At 38.4% G+C, this 17,949-nt stretch overlaps 1 long non-coding RNA gene across 3 annotated transcripts; it reads left to right on the top strand.

Annotated features, from left to right (window-relative positions):
* Positions 1 to 319: 319 nt before the first annotated feature.
* On the top strand, positions 320 to 6,610 carry LOC129785287 (uncharacterized). 3 transcript variants are annotated; one of them, XR_008749095.1, is made up of 3 exons: positions 320 to 457; positions 3,312 to 3,400; positions 3,727 to 6,610. It is a non-coding gene; the product is annotated as an uncharacterized LOC129785287 (long non-coding RNA). The 3 variants fall into 3 exon arrangements; XR_008749093.1 differs by lacking the exon at positions 3,312 to 3,400; XR_008749094.1 differs by lacking the exon at positions 320 to 457 and having other exon boundaries at positions 2,304 to 3,400.
* The last annotated feature ends 11,339 nt before the right edge of the window (positions 6,611 to 17,949 follow it).

Raw genomic sequence — 17,949 nt, 5'->3', positions numbered from 1 at the left:
AGAAACAGATCTAGGTTGCTTCCATTTCACAGATTTTATCAATCAATCAGACTTTCATTTTGACTTTCTTATGAAAAATGCTTACAAGGACTTTACGAATTAATTCAATTACATGCTAAACATTTTTCTTTATGGTTCAGAGTGGTTTTCAAAATGGTCAAAATAAGCATTTTGAGACGAGATGTAAGATACCAGTTAATGCAGGAAGCTTTAAATGCAGCAGGATTTGTTTTTGTGAAAGCTTTATTCTTGTAAAGAGATGTTACTTCAAGCAGAAACCAACAGCTTCCTGCTTTACAGAAGTTGTGGCTGTCAGAATGTGAATTTTGCCTGATATTTTTCTGGATGCTGTAGCCTTTACTACTTCTCATCCATATCATAAATACTTACTTTTTTTCCTTGAAAGTATGCTGAGGGAACATGGCAAAATTGGAGGCAGCTGAATTCTGTGTGTTTGGTAGGATGTTATCTTTTCATTTCCTCTTTGATCTATTCTGAATCTTTTGTGTCTTGAGCCTGTAGAGTGTGCCATAGTAGTACCCCTATCGTGGTAACTGTTCTTTCTTAGGTTGTTAATTCTTAGGTTGATATCAGTATTGTAAATACAGCTTATTTTCCCTTCTGCCTTTCTGATAACTTCTTTCCTTATCACATTTGTTTTACCACTCATGGTCTCTAATTTCTTATCGAAGTGGTAAGGACGTTATATACAGGACTGATTTCTTCTTCTCCCCCTCCCCCCAGTTGTTCATTCACTTTTTTCCAGCCTTTGAATCAATGATAAATGCTGCTGGAAGCAAAAGTATGGACAGAGGCAAGTACGAATCTTTGGAAGAACATACAAAAGGAGTTATTCTTTAGGTCCTCAAACTTTTCTTAATTTTTTCCTAGTATTGTTTTAATGTAGAAGCTATATTTAAATCCAGATGCAATTATAGTACTGAACACTTAAGTCCAGACAGATCCAGCTTCAGTGTACGTTTCATTGCAGAAGCTAAAGTGCCTGAGATTTTAAGTGACTGTAATAAAACACTGCAAAACAAGAATGCAGGGTTGCATGAGCACTTTCATTTTGATTCAGATTTCTGCTCACTTCCTGTAAGAGACTCTTAAACTGTTTTGTTCCTGGGACCCATAATGTCTTTCCAAATGGAGCTTGGTCATAAATTCTTTTTTTTTTTTTTTTTTTTCCGAGATCATTGGAGACTTCTTTTTTCCGAACATAAAAAAAGTAATCCTAATTATATGGGGCTTGATTTTTATTTTTTCCTAAGTCAATATCCGTATTTTGTAAAATTATTTTAGACTTTATTGGCAGACTGTCATAAAACCAAGCTGATCAGCCATTTTTAACATCACAGGAAAAGTATAGAAATGTAGAATGTTTGTAAGGTGTTTAGTGATATTCCCAAGAAATATTGTTGAACTTGCATGATGGAGTGCAATTGTGATGATACTACTATAACATCCTTAACTGTGCTCATAAAACTTGCTGTATTTGTTCCTTTCCTCTGAGTGCGTCAGAAAACACCATAAGCCCTTCACAGGAGAACAGACTTCAGGTTGCTCTGATTCTATCAGTGGAGATAAAATACTTCCGTAAAATCATAGGGGTTAGGTCCTTTACATTGACCTCTCAATTTGAAGAGCTTCTGTTGGCTGGGGAGAGGTTGCCTAAAGGAGTTTTTGTTGTGGTACTTCTAGTTTGTGATTTGTTTGTCTGCGATCCTGGGAGCACTGGTAGTTAACAAAGCAAAACCAAACAATAAAACCCCAAACCAAACAAAAAACCCCCACAAACCAAATGCCAGAAAGGTGGTATGAGAGGGATATAAGACTTTAGAAGTAACTGAATAGGTGTTGAGGGTTCTTTGCTTGTATTTAGTTGTTCCAAAGACTTCTGATGTCTTCTAGAAATTTGTTAATAATGGTTAAACATCTTACTTGGATAAGCAAATTATAGAAGTTCGTAAAGCAGCTTGAAAGTGTTTTGAGATTCCAAGAGAGAGACTCTACCACAGAATTATATGTTTTGTTACTATCATGACTTAATAACCCCAGGACTTCTGTTTAAATACAGTACCTACTGTGTACCTGTGTTCTCTTGTTGAATAAGGTATTTTCATTTAATTCCTTTTACATGTGTAAGAGGTAATCATTCAGTGGTTCAGTCCTTCTATTTCCAAAGTGTCTGTCCATGGTTTCTACACAAAAATTATTTTCTGGTATGTGACACTCATCTGGTTTTCAGTTCCTCTTGAAAGCCTTGCTCTTCCCCCCCGCCCCGCCCCGCCCCCCCCCCCCCGCCTTTTTCTGGGAAGTTCACAGAAAAAAGGAGTTACTTTGTTGTTCTTTAAAACAAACTCAAGATTAAAAAAAACCCACAACCCAGCGAACCCAACAAAGTCTGAATTGCAGAGTCTGCCTGGCTATGTCTTGAGGCTCTATAATGGAGCCCACTGGTGTAGTTTCTTTGTAGCAGTGCGGTTAATAAAATGAGATCCCAGGTGAACTTCTTGGTGGCTTTTCATCCTCTGTGGTGGTAGGCAGCAGAGCCTGGTGTAATTCTGAGGTGATCAGTGTTGATTTGTTAGCTTTGCCAGGGACTAGAGCCTAGACTGTGACTGAGAAAAGGACTTCTCACTCTCTGGATAGCATATGCTCTTCTACATCTTTATAAGCTGTCTGGGGCAGGAGCTGTCTGTGTTCCTGCCAGGCTTCTCAGTTTTGCCATAAACCCCAACAAAAGATAACTTTTTCTCTCCATGCAGATTCCTTGATTTTTGGTAACAGTCAGATCTGAAAAGTTGTTAGTATTACTGGAATAAAACATGCTGGAACAACCAGGAATGGGGTCTCCTGTGTGAAGGAGGGCTTTTCTTAGAAGAATAGTAAATCAAGGCTATATTTAAAAAGGTTTACTTGCCTTATTCTACTTCACACTGGCTTTCAAAGAATAGAATTAACAAAGTGGGTCTTACTCATGTATTTATATTCTTTAGATGCAAACTCTTCATTATGTTTTAAGGTTAATGACATACTCTAGGTGTTTGACCTGGTGTGCTATAATGTGTGGTACAAGTTGCCTGAGTAATCTGGCATATTTTAGGACTTCATTAAAATGCAGTGGACTTTGTTGTGTTCCATGTGGGCTTACTTTTGGCTGGTGGCTTCAGTTACCAAGAAGTGAGATGGGAGTAGGGGAAAGTGTCTCCTTAGCTTTTAATTTCATATAAGCAAAACATGATTATCCTATTTGATTTTAACTGTCATGATATTAAGGACATTGTCTTGATCTCCCTGTTTTGTAGAACCAACTGGGGAGATGGGAAGTATTCATTGAAAGCTCTTACCACTCTTCAATGAGAAGACAGATGGTTACTGGGGGTTCAGAGAGGTGGTTGGGTTTTTTTTCCTGGTATTTTAATTAAGTGGGCATTAAGAGAAACCAGTGAACAAACTGCAGGTTTAAAAAAAGAAGGGTAAAACTCTGTTGCCATCTAAATTGACAGCGCTTGATGTGAGTGCTGTAATGACTGTGCTGATTCTCTGGTCACACGTGTTTAGCAGAAATGCAACTTGGATTTCTGATGGAAGAAGGGAAGTAGAGAGGATTTCTTTTGTTTCACTGATTTCGGTCATAGATGTTCAGCACTTTGTAGTGCAACAGAGAGAAAATCTGCTGAAGCAGGGGCTCAGACTGATTCCTTCTGCTTTGTTTTGCAGGTTTTTCTTTTCATAATGGAGCAAACCAAGCCCAGAATGTTTGAGGATGGCCCGTAAAAGGAAAGGGACCATGCACCCCTGTGAGAGAAAGCAGAGGCAGAAACCTGGCTGTTGTCCTGCATGCATTGAAGACTAAACAAAAAAGAGATGGAGTGACTTTGGTGTGAGGGAAGCCACGCTGGTAGCCCCAGTAATGGATGATTAAATAAGCGAGTGATTCTGGGGCAGTGCCTTCCAGCTGAATATAATTAAAAGCCTTTAGCAATCATTCTTCCCGTGGGTGGTTTTGCATTCCATTTTTAATCATAAGCAAAAGAGCTGGTTGGCTGTTTTTTGTTGTATTTTTCAAATGGCATTCCATCGTTTAAGCTCAATGAATGGGGACAATAATTGTAACTGATTTTGTGCCTAATCAGGACATATCATGTAATTGTGGCTGAATTCCGAGCTCTTTTTAGTATTCTGTGGAAGTCTGGGACTTTGAACATAGTTCTGATTTTTCTGTCTTCTCCCACAGTCTGGAAACTGACAGGTAGAGGGCAGCAAAGCTCCATTTTTTTTTTTAGTTGAAACCATTTTTTTATTGAAGTGGTTTTTATCAAGCTAAATAATGATCATGTCAGTTAGATGCATTGGTTGATGATCTGAGTGGCTCAAAATTAATATAAAATTTTCAATTAAGAAAAAATATTTACTAAAATACAAATAAATTTAAAAGAACCTGGCCTGCAGTACGATTTAACTGGTTGTGAAGCAGCTGGAATACAAGGGGGAAAAAAAATCATTTGCAAAACCAACCGAAGGGCGGCTTTTAACATCAATAGTGAGAAACTTGTGCTGGTTTATGCCAAAATCTGTAATTACAGACCGCATGCTGAATTGTATAAATGGAAACAAAATGAAATCACACACAAATATCTCCTGCTTAAGGAAGAAAAAAATGAAAGGGAGTCTTGCATGCAGCTCTGGATTGATTTTTGGATAAATGCCCCATCTTTGCCTCATTTATCTCACAATGTGAAACTAGTCATATTACTCAGTGGTGACACTATTCCCCTGTGATTCTTTAAGTGTAGTTATGAAATGATGGCACTGAGTTTGAAATCAGTTACTCCTCCAGCATCAGTGTGAGCTGTAAACATTTCACAAGAGGAACAGGAAAAGCATTAAACCAAAAATGCTGTTAATTCTTATGAGTTCACCCAAAAGGGAATACCCCATGCAGTACTTTAGCCATTAATAATGAATGTTATTCATTAATGCAGAAAGTGGAATTTACTTAGTTAAATACACTGGAACATATATTTTATCTTTCAGAGTGATTATAACGTTGTACTGTTTAGCTGGTACTGTTGCCTGGTACTAGTATTGCATGTGGCTGTACAGTGAGTGTGCAGGGAGTTTAGGGGACAATTTGAGCTCAAAGCCCTGGTTTAATAAGGAAAATCAGCGTCTGAAGCTGGCAACAGTCACGCTTTGTTGTGACTTTCTGTTCTGAAACGTACCTGCCATGTGTTTAGTAGAAACAAACCCAAACCCCTCTATTCAAATCTTATGGCCCTTTTACCTCTATTCAAATGTTCTGTCCATTTTCAGAGTTCACTTTTATATCATGTAGATTCACTAAAGACAGAGTATGTAAGGACTCATAGTGGCTCACCAGCTCTGAAATTTTCAGATTTTGTACATCCTGGTTGAAGCTGTCAGGTAAGGGGTAGTGCCTCAGTCTTGGCCTCTTTGCCCTCTGCACACTTAGTAGCAACCCACACTTCCAGCTGTGTGTTTCTTTCAGTTACATCTCAGGTAGCTATTCATTTGGCGTCCTTGTTTGTAGTGGACTAAAAAGATGCAGGCAAAAAGTTTACAAAATGGAGAAATCGAGTGTAAGTTGGAAGGCAGTAAACATGAAGATGCTGTCTGTCCTTTGACCGCTTATTTCAGAGATAGAAGGTGTTTTGCAGGTTTAAATTGGGAGGTAATAATAAGATTCCTCTTAACTTAAAAATGATTTTTTTATTTTTGTAGGTTTCTGTCAAAGTGCCAATATAGTTTTAAACATATTGTATTAATTTTATCTCATGTGCTGGGACTTTCACTGCTGTCAACAGGTGTCCTCTCTGAATGCCATGGAAAGCAGAATTTGGCTTCCTTGGTCTTACTGTGCTTCAGAGTTTGGATTGTGTTTTGTTTTCTCTCTGTTTGTTTTGTCCATTTGTCAGTGGCTCCTGGGGAACCATATTCTGTATTTAATTTTGAAATGCCCTTTTGAAGGACATCACATGAGATTTTCATTGTCTGTCTTCTGTATATCATTCCTCTTGCCTATTCTGGGTGAAACTGACCCCAGGTTATTGCAGACACCTTGAAATATCTCCTGCTTTATTTAAACCAAGTTTTCAGGCATGTTACTTTAAACCCCTTCACATCTGGATAAACGAGTCTTAAGTTATGACTGTGTAATGTTTTTATGGTAGGTTTTAAACTATCATTGTTTATTTATGGGAACAATTTCATGTAACTTTTTAGCATTATCAAAAATGAATACACATTTGTAAACATAGTAAGTATTTAAGTATTGGAATAGGAATAGTGAGTATTTAAGTATTAAAAAATTTATTGCATGTTAATTCTTCAAAGAAGTGACAAATATTTGGATCCGCAAAAGAAATCATAAGTAATTTAGTACATAATGCAGTCATTGAAAAAAACAACAATCCATTAATCAGAAAAATAACAGTACCTAATGGGTTGCATTTGTAGTGTGAAGTGTCTGAAACTTGAACCTTTATGCTGTAACAGCATAAAGCAGCTCTAAGCCAAATTGGCTGTTTTAATTTCTGCATGGCTAACACTTAGGAAATATGATTAATAAATTTTTAATGCACGTGTTGTGTGGGGTGGGTTTTTTCTTTTTTTTGTTTTGTTTTTGTTTTACAGAAGAGAGCGAGGAGGTTAAAGCAAGATTAAGCATTGCTGCTTTGAATCTAAGGTAGGTCCGAGACATACATTTTTGTGATCAAATTGTATCATCTCAAAATAAGCTAAATTGAAAGACTGAAATACCCTCTACTATGTAGCACCACAAAAGCATAGCTACTGTAATGTGCAAAATACTGCATTTTTCATTGGCAAGCTAAGTCTGTAGTGCTGCTGGTAAAAAACAGATTGACATTTGGTCATTATGTCTTATCAAGGGTGTTTTACTTGTAATGCTATTTGACAGCTATATTCTAGGTCTGACAGCATTGAACCAGCTTAATTCCCACTGAACTGCTCTAAATACGTGGTATTGCAATCAGTTTAACAACCCCTGGAGGCAATAAAATCTCTCCTTTGAACACACACAAGGGGAAGAAATCTAAGATTTATAAAGGGCAGCAAGTATTCAAGATAGGGGCAAAGTTTATGTGTGAGCCTATAATTGATGTTTCCTTTGTTGGAAAAGAAAGCTTGAGGATGCTTTAAGAATTAATCTTTAACAAGTTCTAATCTGCACTAACAAGATCTGCTCAAGATGAGTGAGAGAGAGATATGATACCAAGAGTTTTGTCAGGTTCAGCCAACAATAAAAATTCAAAGGTACTGTGTAGTTCAGGAACATTTCTGAGCAGATAAGGAAACTTCACAATTAGATGTGAAATCTGCTGGAGCTCTCTGCCGCAGGTGGATGAGTGCAGAACTTGTAACCTAGGCTGCTTGTTCTCTACCATATATCCAGGTTAGTGTTCCTATGGCTGCAAGCGCTTCCTATTATCTACTGAACACAGAGGATAGGTGGGAAGGTACTTCAACTTTGTCTGCTCCTTTCATTCTTGTAACATGTAATTTGGCAGATCAGGCAGTGACAAAACAAGGGTAGATGCTGAAGAGTTTATTAAATACTATCTTACCTTCCAAGGGATACCCAGTGCTTTAAAAAATACTGTACTGGGTATCATCCATCAATAAAATGTAGCTGCCACTAGGATGAAATATGTTATCTCTCTAAGAGGATATGCTGACAGTCAGGCTTTAGAAATAGAAATATAGAAACATTTTACTTAATTGCAATTGGCAAATATGCTTTACATCTTTATGTTCTGCTTTATGTCCAAAAGTCACTGTGAGGAATTTCTTAAAAGGCAAGTTGCAGCATTGTTGCAGAAAGATAACGGCCTTCTCTGGATTAACCAATACTTCTTTCACTATCCCTGGGGACACAGAGGTCTCATGTGAATGTTGCTGTCCTTGGCCTGCTTAGTCTATAAGATCTGAAGCGAGGTGTCAGATTGAAGGCCTGATTGTGGTCCTTACATAAAGGGAAGCAGAGACTGGGCCAGTGGAGGATGCTGACAGAGCAATAGTGTGGGTTACTGTACTTCGGTAGCTCTCACAGTCCATCCAAAGAAATGAGAGTATTATGCAAAAATATAAACCCTGCCATCATTGTGTAATTTAGAAAGGTACTATTAATGCCATAAGAACACGTCACTAAAATGTATACAAGAATCTTTTTCTTGCATATATAGAAAGAGTAGAAAGAGCGTTAGGGAAAAAGCTTTTCAGAGCCTTCCTGGCTTCCATTTGCAGAACTGCACAGTGCAGGATTAAAACATAAGAGAAGTCTTTGTGTTGCAGGTTACCACCTGACCACAAGTTTTATATCTGTAAAGCATCAGTTGATACAGGGAGCCTGGTTATAGTCTCTCTAGTGAGGGGATGAAATAGCAGTGTTACTGAAGAGGGCAGGAAATTTCAGGCTATCCTAACTTGTGAGGTTAGCTCTAAATATGAAGATGATGAGCATGTTTTCTTTAATACCAGAAAAAGTGGCTGGTATCATAACATTGGACTGCAGAATTGTGCGTTAGGTGATGTCAGCTATTGCTGTGACAGGCAGCGGAAACTTGGATGAGTAGCCGTCAGGCTTCCCAGGCAAAGCTTCAGGCAGGGTGCAGGGGCATGGTGGACAGTGTTCCAGCAAGAACAGCTAGTTCTTGAATGCGCTGTTTTCCTTGTTCAGCACTGCTGTAGACTGATGTGAACAAGTCGAGGTTCTAGTAATTTTCTATGTGGATTGGTTTTTTTTTCTTTTTTTCTAGAGGTTCGAGAAAACTTACCTGAAGTAATTTATCAGTCAAAAGTATTTCCTTATAGCTCTGGTGTAAAGATAGTCTTATTTAAGTAATCATGTCCTGTAGCATTTTTGTTGCAATAGTTGCAATTTGGTGCTGTCAGTCTGCCTCAGTACTGATCCATTTTCCTCCAGGAATGAAGGTAGCCGCCTTTTTAAGAGTTACATTAGCTGGCACTTGTATTCCTGTACCGATTCGATTCAGTGTTTGTAATGGCAGGATAGGTGGTTGCCGGTTTGATGCTGTAACTGTTAGCATTTAATTTTTCTTAATCAACTATAAATCTGCTAGTCCAGAGAAAGGGTCATTACAGTATTACGGAAAGGCCACTTCAGTATCTGAGCAATAGCTTCTGTTTTAGTATGGAAAAGGGGAAGAAGGAAAATCCCTCTTGCCTGGGGAGAATAAGTGATAACTAGGCAGCATTTTTCTATGGTTAAACTGCTAATGTAACAAAGTACTTGCAAGATGCTACAAATAACTGGGCATATCTTCTAGGAATATGAAAATTATCTTTGTTCCCCATCATGTCAGTAGAACTTCGAGAGTTTTCATCAGATCAGGAACTATCGGGTGTTGATATCTTTTCATGTTCAGTTACATTTAATAGATATTGTCAATAGATACTGTATTCAAAGGTTTGACTGCATTCCAGCATGCCCTTGACCACTGTACTGCTTCCGTTAGAAAAGCTTCTTTTCCCCTAGTATCATTTTTGGTTTTGCAGACCTTTAGTTAGGGAAGTGTTTTCATTTAGCTCATGTGCTTGTTGCTGGGTGGAGGGCTTCAATGTAAGCCCAATCGTGGAACAGTCTTGATCAAATCATTACCATGATTATCAAATACACTCTGTAATACAGTTGATTTCAGTTGGCAAAACAGGTGACCTGTTTGCTTTTCTGATTCCTTTTTTTAGTGCTCATACTTTACTTTCTGTGAGTAATTTAGCAGTGTAGTTCTCCTCATAACCCTGTTTGTTGTTATAAAATTTGCTAGATTATTTTATTCTCATCCACTTTATGAAGCATTGCAGGCAGTAAAAAAGTTAAGAGCTAGGTGAATCAGTCTTCAGTCAAGTGCAGTGCCTTTGCTTTTCAAGTTGTTATTCTGGTCAGAAGACGAAGATCTTCTTAAAATCAATTGACTCAGTGTTTATTGCCAATAGAGGGAAAGTTTAAAACTACCAACACAGGCTAGTTTTAAAGGAAGAAACTTCACTTCTTCCTTCTCTAATATTATAGCAGAAGTTCAGTTATCCCTTTCATTCCCAGTAGTTTTGCTTTACCCATATACATCCTACAGGAACAGACTGTCCCTTTCTACTTGACAGTAAACTGTATTAGCAAAGAGCAACTGTGGTACTGATACAAAATTTACTGTAAAGTACTTATTTTTATAATGCAGCACTTGCGTTATTCCACAAGATTTTTGTCATCTTTTACTTCTTACTACTTAGTCAAAAAAGGAGGGGGTGGGGGGAAGCAGATTTTGAACAGGTCCCTACTCTATTAATGTGAATGAGGAAGGTTCTATCCTAAGTAATTAAAACCAAATTGAGTAGAGGCACTAAATCTTTGTCCCATAAATGAAGGTTTCAGTAGGTGCAATTGCATCTCATTGGTCATAGAATGAATTATAAATAAGCCAATGAATCCAGTGGATCATTTCAGATGACTAATCTTAGTCAACCAGGTAAGGGAAGATGGCTATAAATTGGGTTAATTACTGTAGCTCGAGTTTTAGCTCAACAGCTCTTAATTTCAACTTTCAAAGGCTACACAAACCAATTTTGTACTCTTAGATTATAATGAGCAGTCTTTATTCTTTAATCAGTTCATCCAGTATCTGGCTGTCTACTGTAACATTCCTTTGAAGTCTAGAAAGATCTAACATAATTGAAGAAATGTCTAACTACTTGACTCTCTTTTTTAATATAAAGGAATTAAACATTAATCAGACTTGTGCATCTCAATTAAGCCAATTAAAATTATCACAGAACATAGTGCACAGAGCAATAGGTAGCTTTAATGTTTGAATACATTATCAACTTTTACCTAATGTTCCTTATTTAAGATGTTTGTTACTCTAAAAGGAAATGCATGCAACCCATTAAAGAATGCTACCATTGTTTAAAAAGAGTTTGACTAACTTAATTCACTTATTGTAATTGCCTACATTTATGCACAAGATACGTTAAAATTTGTTGTGTTTAGTTAAAAGTAATGCCATGGATTACTTCAGGTCTTCCTACACCAATCTAATTTCCATATTTTGTGCTGATTTTTTGTAAGAAAAATATTATACAGTATATCTGAATTAATTTCTGTCACAGGGAAGTATGGCTTAGTCTTTACTAGCTGAAGTATATACACAAAGTCCATATAATTACTAATAATTTGTAACAAGTGTTAATTGATAAACAACTCCCTCTGGTAGCTTAATTAAAGCTGTAGGATAGCAAGGCGATTTACAACTGGGATTGATCTCAATTAGTCAACAAAATCTGTGTAGCCTGTTCAAAGAAGAAGGAGGAAATTTAGCCTAGTGAGGCTTTGGGGATTTTGTCTTGTAGTAGTCTTTTTTTTTTTTTTTTTTTTTTTACAAGAGAAATAAAATCACAAAGTATAGTAATGTTTTCTGCAGTGATCTACCTACTGTATACTATGCTTCTCTTTTACGCTACCCAGCATTTGTTCTTTCATTTGTTTGTTCATTGTCAGGTTACAGAACAATATTCTAACATTTCTTTTCATTATACACAATGCGATGAAAAAGTCATTTCATACAGAGATGTACATTTTAGAATAACACCCCCAGGAGACCACAAACTAGAGAATGAAAAACATTTAAAATATGTCAGTTTTTGATCTTACTTAGAGATTTGTTTATAAACTGGCATTATGCAGCCTTAATTAAAAGATAACACAGGAAAGATGGCATTAGGGAATAACTGGATATGTGGAAACACACTGATCTTATAAAGTCAGCTATGCTGTTTCAGGATTCACTAGTCTTTTATCATTTGGACTGATAGTAAGAATATAATCTATGAGTACTTGAAATTGCCCCTGTGGAATAAAAAAAAGTGTCATCTCTATTTAAACTAGATCACAGACTGGCTGCAAACAGCTGCTGAAACATTAATTAATTTGTTTGCAAATAAATCATGGATATGTACTAGCTGAAAATACTGATATAAACAAGCATGAATGTTGTGCTTCTTAGATTACCAATGGATCCCTGGTTTGCCTTCAGTTTTTTAGATAACTTTATATGCACCGGCAAAACCAGCACAGAGACCAGATAATCTGGAATAGCTGAGCCTTTTTATTAAAGATGTCCTATAGATATTTCGATGTGCTGAAATGCAAATCAGTTTCAGTGCTTTAAAAAAACACACATCCATTTTACATTTGTGTAGGACTGAACCTCATTTAAGAAAGATTTGTAAATCAAAGAGAATGAAATATTTTGGTGGAGGCGTATGAATGTGGGTTTAACAAGTTTGCAGCTAAAAATATAGCTTGAAGATTTCAGCTGTGCAATTTATGTTCCTCTGTCTTGAATGCTCTTTTGGTAGCTGTGTGGCATCCTCTCTAAATTCTGCGTTACTTGGTACCTGCTTTTCGTATACCATCTAGGATGCTGTCTAATGTCTATGGATTGTTAAAAGAAACAGGCTAAATGCTAGTCTTGCAGCTTCACTGACCTAGAGCCCAGGCAGAGGTACCCAAACTTGTGCTTGTAACAACACATGTGCAGCCTTGGGGCTGGCCTTATAGCTGTTACGTGCTGCTCACTGTAAGGGCATTGCCTCTTCCTGGTGCTGCCCTAGGCTCTGCATATGGTGGGCAGAGAGGAGGAAGATGACGCTGCAAGCCTTGCTCCCTTCACATAAGCTTTTTTTTCAGTAGTGGAAGAAATGAAGGTTAGACTCAGCCAAAGGATGAGACTTGCATGTGTAATAAGAACAATACAAGGAGGCCTTTGGATGCTAATAACTAACCTTCAGGTGGCAGGCTGCTCTGTTACAAAACAGATGTGTTTGTGGAGGTTGGGAGGACATGGCCAGGGAAGATTGCATGGCCTAAATTTTGCATTCTCAGAGAATGTCGTCTGCATCGCAGAGCTGCTGGCGCTGGCTGTCTTACATTGCTTTTTCTCTGCCTTTTAAAAAGGTTTTGGTTTGAATCTTCTCTAACATGGCAGGTGTCCTTTTCAGTCTTTAGAAAATTGAGTGTTTGCTAACAAGAAAAATCACATTCTGACACAAAAAAATAAAGCCAAAACCCCAGGGAAAAAAACAAAGCTATTCTTTAGAGGAGCTAATGCTGTGACTTGATAATGTGAATTTGATTTCCCTCCTCCTTGGTTCTGTTTTTTTTGCACATTAGCTGAACTGTCATATAAAAGATTCTATTCCAAGGCAGATCCCACTATCCACATGTTCTTGTCAGTGGAGGAATAGGTTTTGCTAAGTTTGGCTGATAAGTGTTTGAGCAGTATTGATCTTTGGGTAATAACACAGCATTGTACTTTTCTGTAGATGGTGCAAGCCCAAGGGTTAGTTCCAAGAGCAGCCTTTGACTTCAAGGAAAGTATTTCTGCAAAGCACTTGGGATGTCCTGTTAGCACCCAGGTACTTGCTTCATGCCTATTTTCATCCTAATAGAGAAAGCTTCAAATCATAGAATAATTTAGGTTAGAAAAGACCTTTGAGTTCATCAAGTCCGGCCATTAACCCAGGACTGCCAAGTCCATCACTAAATCATGTCCCTCTGCACCGCATCCACACATTTTTTTAAACACCTCCAGGAATGGTGACTCCACCACTTCCCTGGGCAGCCAGTTCTAACGCTTGATCAATGATAGTTTAGTCTTTGTACTTGAGTTAGCTACATTTTTGCCCTTTGCTTGGGCTCTCAGAAACCACTGGCTAGAGCATGAGTTCTTTGTGAATTTGAAACCTGTTAGGGCTTTCTCAGAGGTTAATGTGACCATTCCAGCAAGTATCGAAGTTTGTGTACCCCCACCCCTGCCCCAAGGTTCACCCACCAGCTGCTCCAAGTTAGGCTGTTCAGCTTCTTGTGTCATAGTATTTCTGCTAGCCTGACTCTTCAGTGATAGTATCTGCCTAGAAGCTTGACTTTCATATGTTTAAGGAAAGAAGGAGAAACTTACTTTTTTTTCCACCAATAATACCAGCTTAACTAACTTTTTTGTGGAATATCTGAACCTTTGGATTTTCTTTTGCGGAGTGAGGGAGGAAGTGTCCATTTGAATATGAAGGCAGTAACTGCATTACCTGCAGGCCAGTTACCTGGGGGTAACTTAGAAGTGCTCTTACAAGTTATGGTTTTACATGGAGGATGGTGATGGCTTCAGGAAGCCAACTTAGGATCCCTGGACAAACTGCTCTGTTCGAGCGGGCAGAGTCTGGAGAGAAAGGTTTCACTGATGGTGCTGTTAGGAGAGATTTTATTAATGCTTCTATATTTCCAGCTGTAAACTCCAATGCAAGTTGTAACCTTCACAGTTTCTGATCAAATTAGGGAGACACGGATTTTGAGAAAGGTTTGGGTTTTTTTCTCTGCTATTCTTCCAGAAAGCTGAATTTTTCTTTTTTCCCTTTTTTTATGGCTGGCTTTTCAAATTTTATATATACGATCATTTTGGATAAAAATTAAGCCCACTTGTGCTCATAACAGATAATAAAGTCAGTAGTCAGCCAGGGATGAGCAGGGTCTTCAGCCCATTAGCACAGAGAATTTTGACTTGCTTGTCTGGCATCCCTATTTACTGTACACCATTGGAGTTCTTGGCTGTTACAGTGACTGGAGATCACCATGTGCCTGCCATTTGAACTCTCCAAGCTGTCAGCCCACTTACGGGATGGGGTCAAACTGTTCGGTTTAACATCTTATCTCGCCACGATCTTGAATAAGGCTCCAATGTATAGCTTACAGGAAGGGAGATGGTTTTGCTGTCTTAGATTTTAGCATTTAATGTAACCAAGAAACAGAAACAAGCTGCAGTATTTTGAGAAGGGGTGATACCATAGTAATAACAACGCAAAAGTCCTGCTTGCTGAAATGACTCTATCTCCCTCTTCTTCTGGTGCTGAAGTTCCTAGTGCCAGTGACACTAATTATTCAAGCTTCTTTCCACTCTTTGGCTTGTGCTGAAAATACTGAGCTTCTGTATCATCTTGTTCTGTGCAAGGTCATAATTTAAGGTATAGCTTGGCACATATTGGGCTAAAATTGTGTTGTCTTCTCAGAATTGACCCCTCCATGAGTCTCTCAGGGCCTCAGGGCTGCTTTACTGTACTCTCTTGGTCAGGTTTTTTGTTGTGGCCCCCCAGCCCTGTTCCCCTATGTGTATGAATTGAGTTGCAGAGACCTCAGCAAAGCCCAAGAGCTGGGGGTGCAGCCTGGTAACTTTTCAAGTTACTTTCTGCTGCTAATTTCTTTGAGAGCTTAGTCACTTCTGTGATCAACTTCAGAATGCTTTATTTATTTATGTACTTCTTTCAAACGAGTGTCCCCAGCTCCACTCTTTTTCTTCTAGGAGCGCAGGAGTCCCTCTGCCAGCACAACCCACAAGCTGTCTGGAGGGCGTTACTTGGGGGCAGGTGACGAGGCAGGGGCTCTTGAGCACACTGCCAGACCATGAGGAACTGCACTTAGGACCTGAATGCAGCCCTCCCTCTGGGTTTGGCTGCTCGTTACAGCTAATTATAATTGTAAATTTGCCCTTAAAATCAAATTCTATTTAAAGAGCAACTTTTGCCTTGGGGCAGCCTTGTAAGCAGAAAATACGTATCCAAAAAGCAGTTTACTTGGCTTATGATTTCTTGTAATCCCTATATTGTTCTCTAAGATATTTTTATGAGAGCAAAAAACTGCTTTCCACAGTCCAGCCTCTCCCCTCCTCGTTGTGCCTGGTCTTGTGCAGCAATCATCACCTTTTGTTTTATAGTATCACAGCCAGTTCCCATAGAAATGACTGATGCTCCCAACCTTTATGTCTCCCAGCAGGGTCTGCCTTTCAAGCTACCACTTCCACAGAGGTTTCCACAACTCCTCAGGAATATAGGCTCTTGGTTCTTTCAGCATAGGACAATTTAGGTAGGATCACTTTGCCTATGACTACAGTTTATTCTGGGCTAAACATAAAACTTATTTGACCAGGTGACCACGCTTCTCAAAAATTTGTTGTCAAGAGGCAAAGAATAGCATCGTGCTTAACTGAGGTGTGCGCTAATCACTTAATTGTCTTAAGTCTGTCTCCTTATCTGAAGTTGGGACAGGGTTATTTGCCCAGTGATGTAAAGTCCTGCGCTTCTTTGGGAGATTTAAATAAATATGAATTCATGTAGCTATTTGTGCAAAATAGGCCATGGAATAATTGAGTGCAGCGGGTGCAACTGCCAGTCCTCCAGCAGGTCTGGAAGATGGGACTTCAATCTGCATGGGTTCGTTCTTGCTGGGGAATGAGCCACGCAGCTATTGGCACTCATCAAGAGGAAGTAGAATGAATAACTAAGCTTAGCTAACCTTCTTCATTATCCCATCTCTTCCTGATTCATAAAAAATGAGGTTCTGAACAGTTTTGGCTCAGTTCATATCTTTGGTTCTTGATTAGTAAGTTAAAGATCAACTAATAATGATTTCAGGATCAGTCAGAAAAACAAACCTGCTAGGATTGAATCACAGGTTATTTGGTATCAGTTTAGGTGTAGTGGATTAAAACTTACATAGGCTAAAATGAGTATCACTTACGTAAGTGTGAAAGTGTACATAAATGGCAGTTCAGTAGCAGATTTGGATGGAAACAAGCTGAGAATAAGTGAAGAAAAAACATAATTAAAAAATAAAAAGGCCCCTAGAATGCCTTTGTGTTCCAGGATGCCATATGGTCAATTGCTTGGCATCATCTTCCCAAGTATGCTACAGTACTCTACAGGTTGCTTAACATCAGTGCCCAAAACAGGAGGCAATGGCAGAAATAGCGTGATGCAAAAAAGGGAGCAGCTTGAATGCTTCCCTCCCCGCGTTAGCCGTCAGGCAGTGCTGGATTGTCATTGCTTCAGAAGCTGCTGGTTGTGTTGGAGCTTGCTTCAGGAAGGGTTTGGTAGGAATTGTTTGGATGTAAGTGATGGAATGGTGTTTTAACATTGTCCTTGGTTTGGGTGGCAGAATTTTAAGAATAATCTGTCCAAGGTTTCTTTTTTTTTTTTCTATTTTATTATTTATTTGCACAGTGAATAATTACCCTTCTTGTCATGGGGGCTGAAACATACATCAGGCTACTTAAGGGTAAGGAGTAAATTCATAAGTTATGACATACTCAGAGTAATGCAGAGAAACAATAAGGGACATTACTGAAGCAAAACTCATTTCTGCTCTTGTATAACATTCTGACCAGAACACTGAAGGACATCACAAATCCATTCATTTATTTCAAAATTTGCAAAACAAATCCCTTCTTACACATAGTATTTGTACAACATGAAATTATTATTCAATAAGTTGACATTTTAAACCTATTACCGCCTAAACCCATCTATTACTGAGCTATTCAGAGCACTAAGTTAACATTTACCAGAACATTCATCCTCACATCATGGGGAGATCAAGCTCAAATCCTTTATTTCATATTCAGATCTTGTTGGGTCAGGATTGAAAACTGCTACCTTTCTGATACTTTACCGAAAAGCCACTCTGAAATCCACAAAAGAATTATTATCAAGTTACTGCAGTTATTCAGCTAGATGTTGACTTTGATATGTCAACTCTCTGATCTTTAATAGAAAATTGATGGTCTTGCACTGAGGGTCAGTCATATGCATGACCAGGATAGGCCAAGGTTTGCATTAAATTACACCCAGCCTTGCATTCTCATTCCCTGGCAGGCAAAGTCAAACAAAGCCAAATGGATCCCTTGTTAGTTTTGTTTTCTTCATTGTTTTGTGTTGGCATATGGATTTAATTCTGTAACGGGTGACTGCTGGGCACAATCTGCTTTATTGATTTTTCTGGGGAAAGTTTTTGTGAGAGCACCCGGAAGTATAATAACATAAAAGCAAGTGCTGCAATTTTTGTTC

This window comes from Falco peregrinus, chromosome 10 (assembly GCF_023634155.1).
Source record: "Falco peregrinus isolate bFalPer1 chromosome 10, bFalPer1.pri, whole genome shotgun sequence".
NCBI classification, from domain to species: Eukaryota; Metazoa; Chordata; class Aves; order Falconiformes; family Falconidae; genus Falco; species Falco peregrinus.
This window is presented reverse-complemented; position numbering and strand designations above follow the sequence as displayed.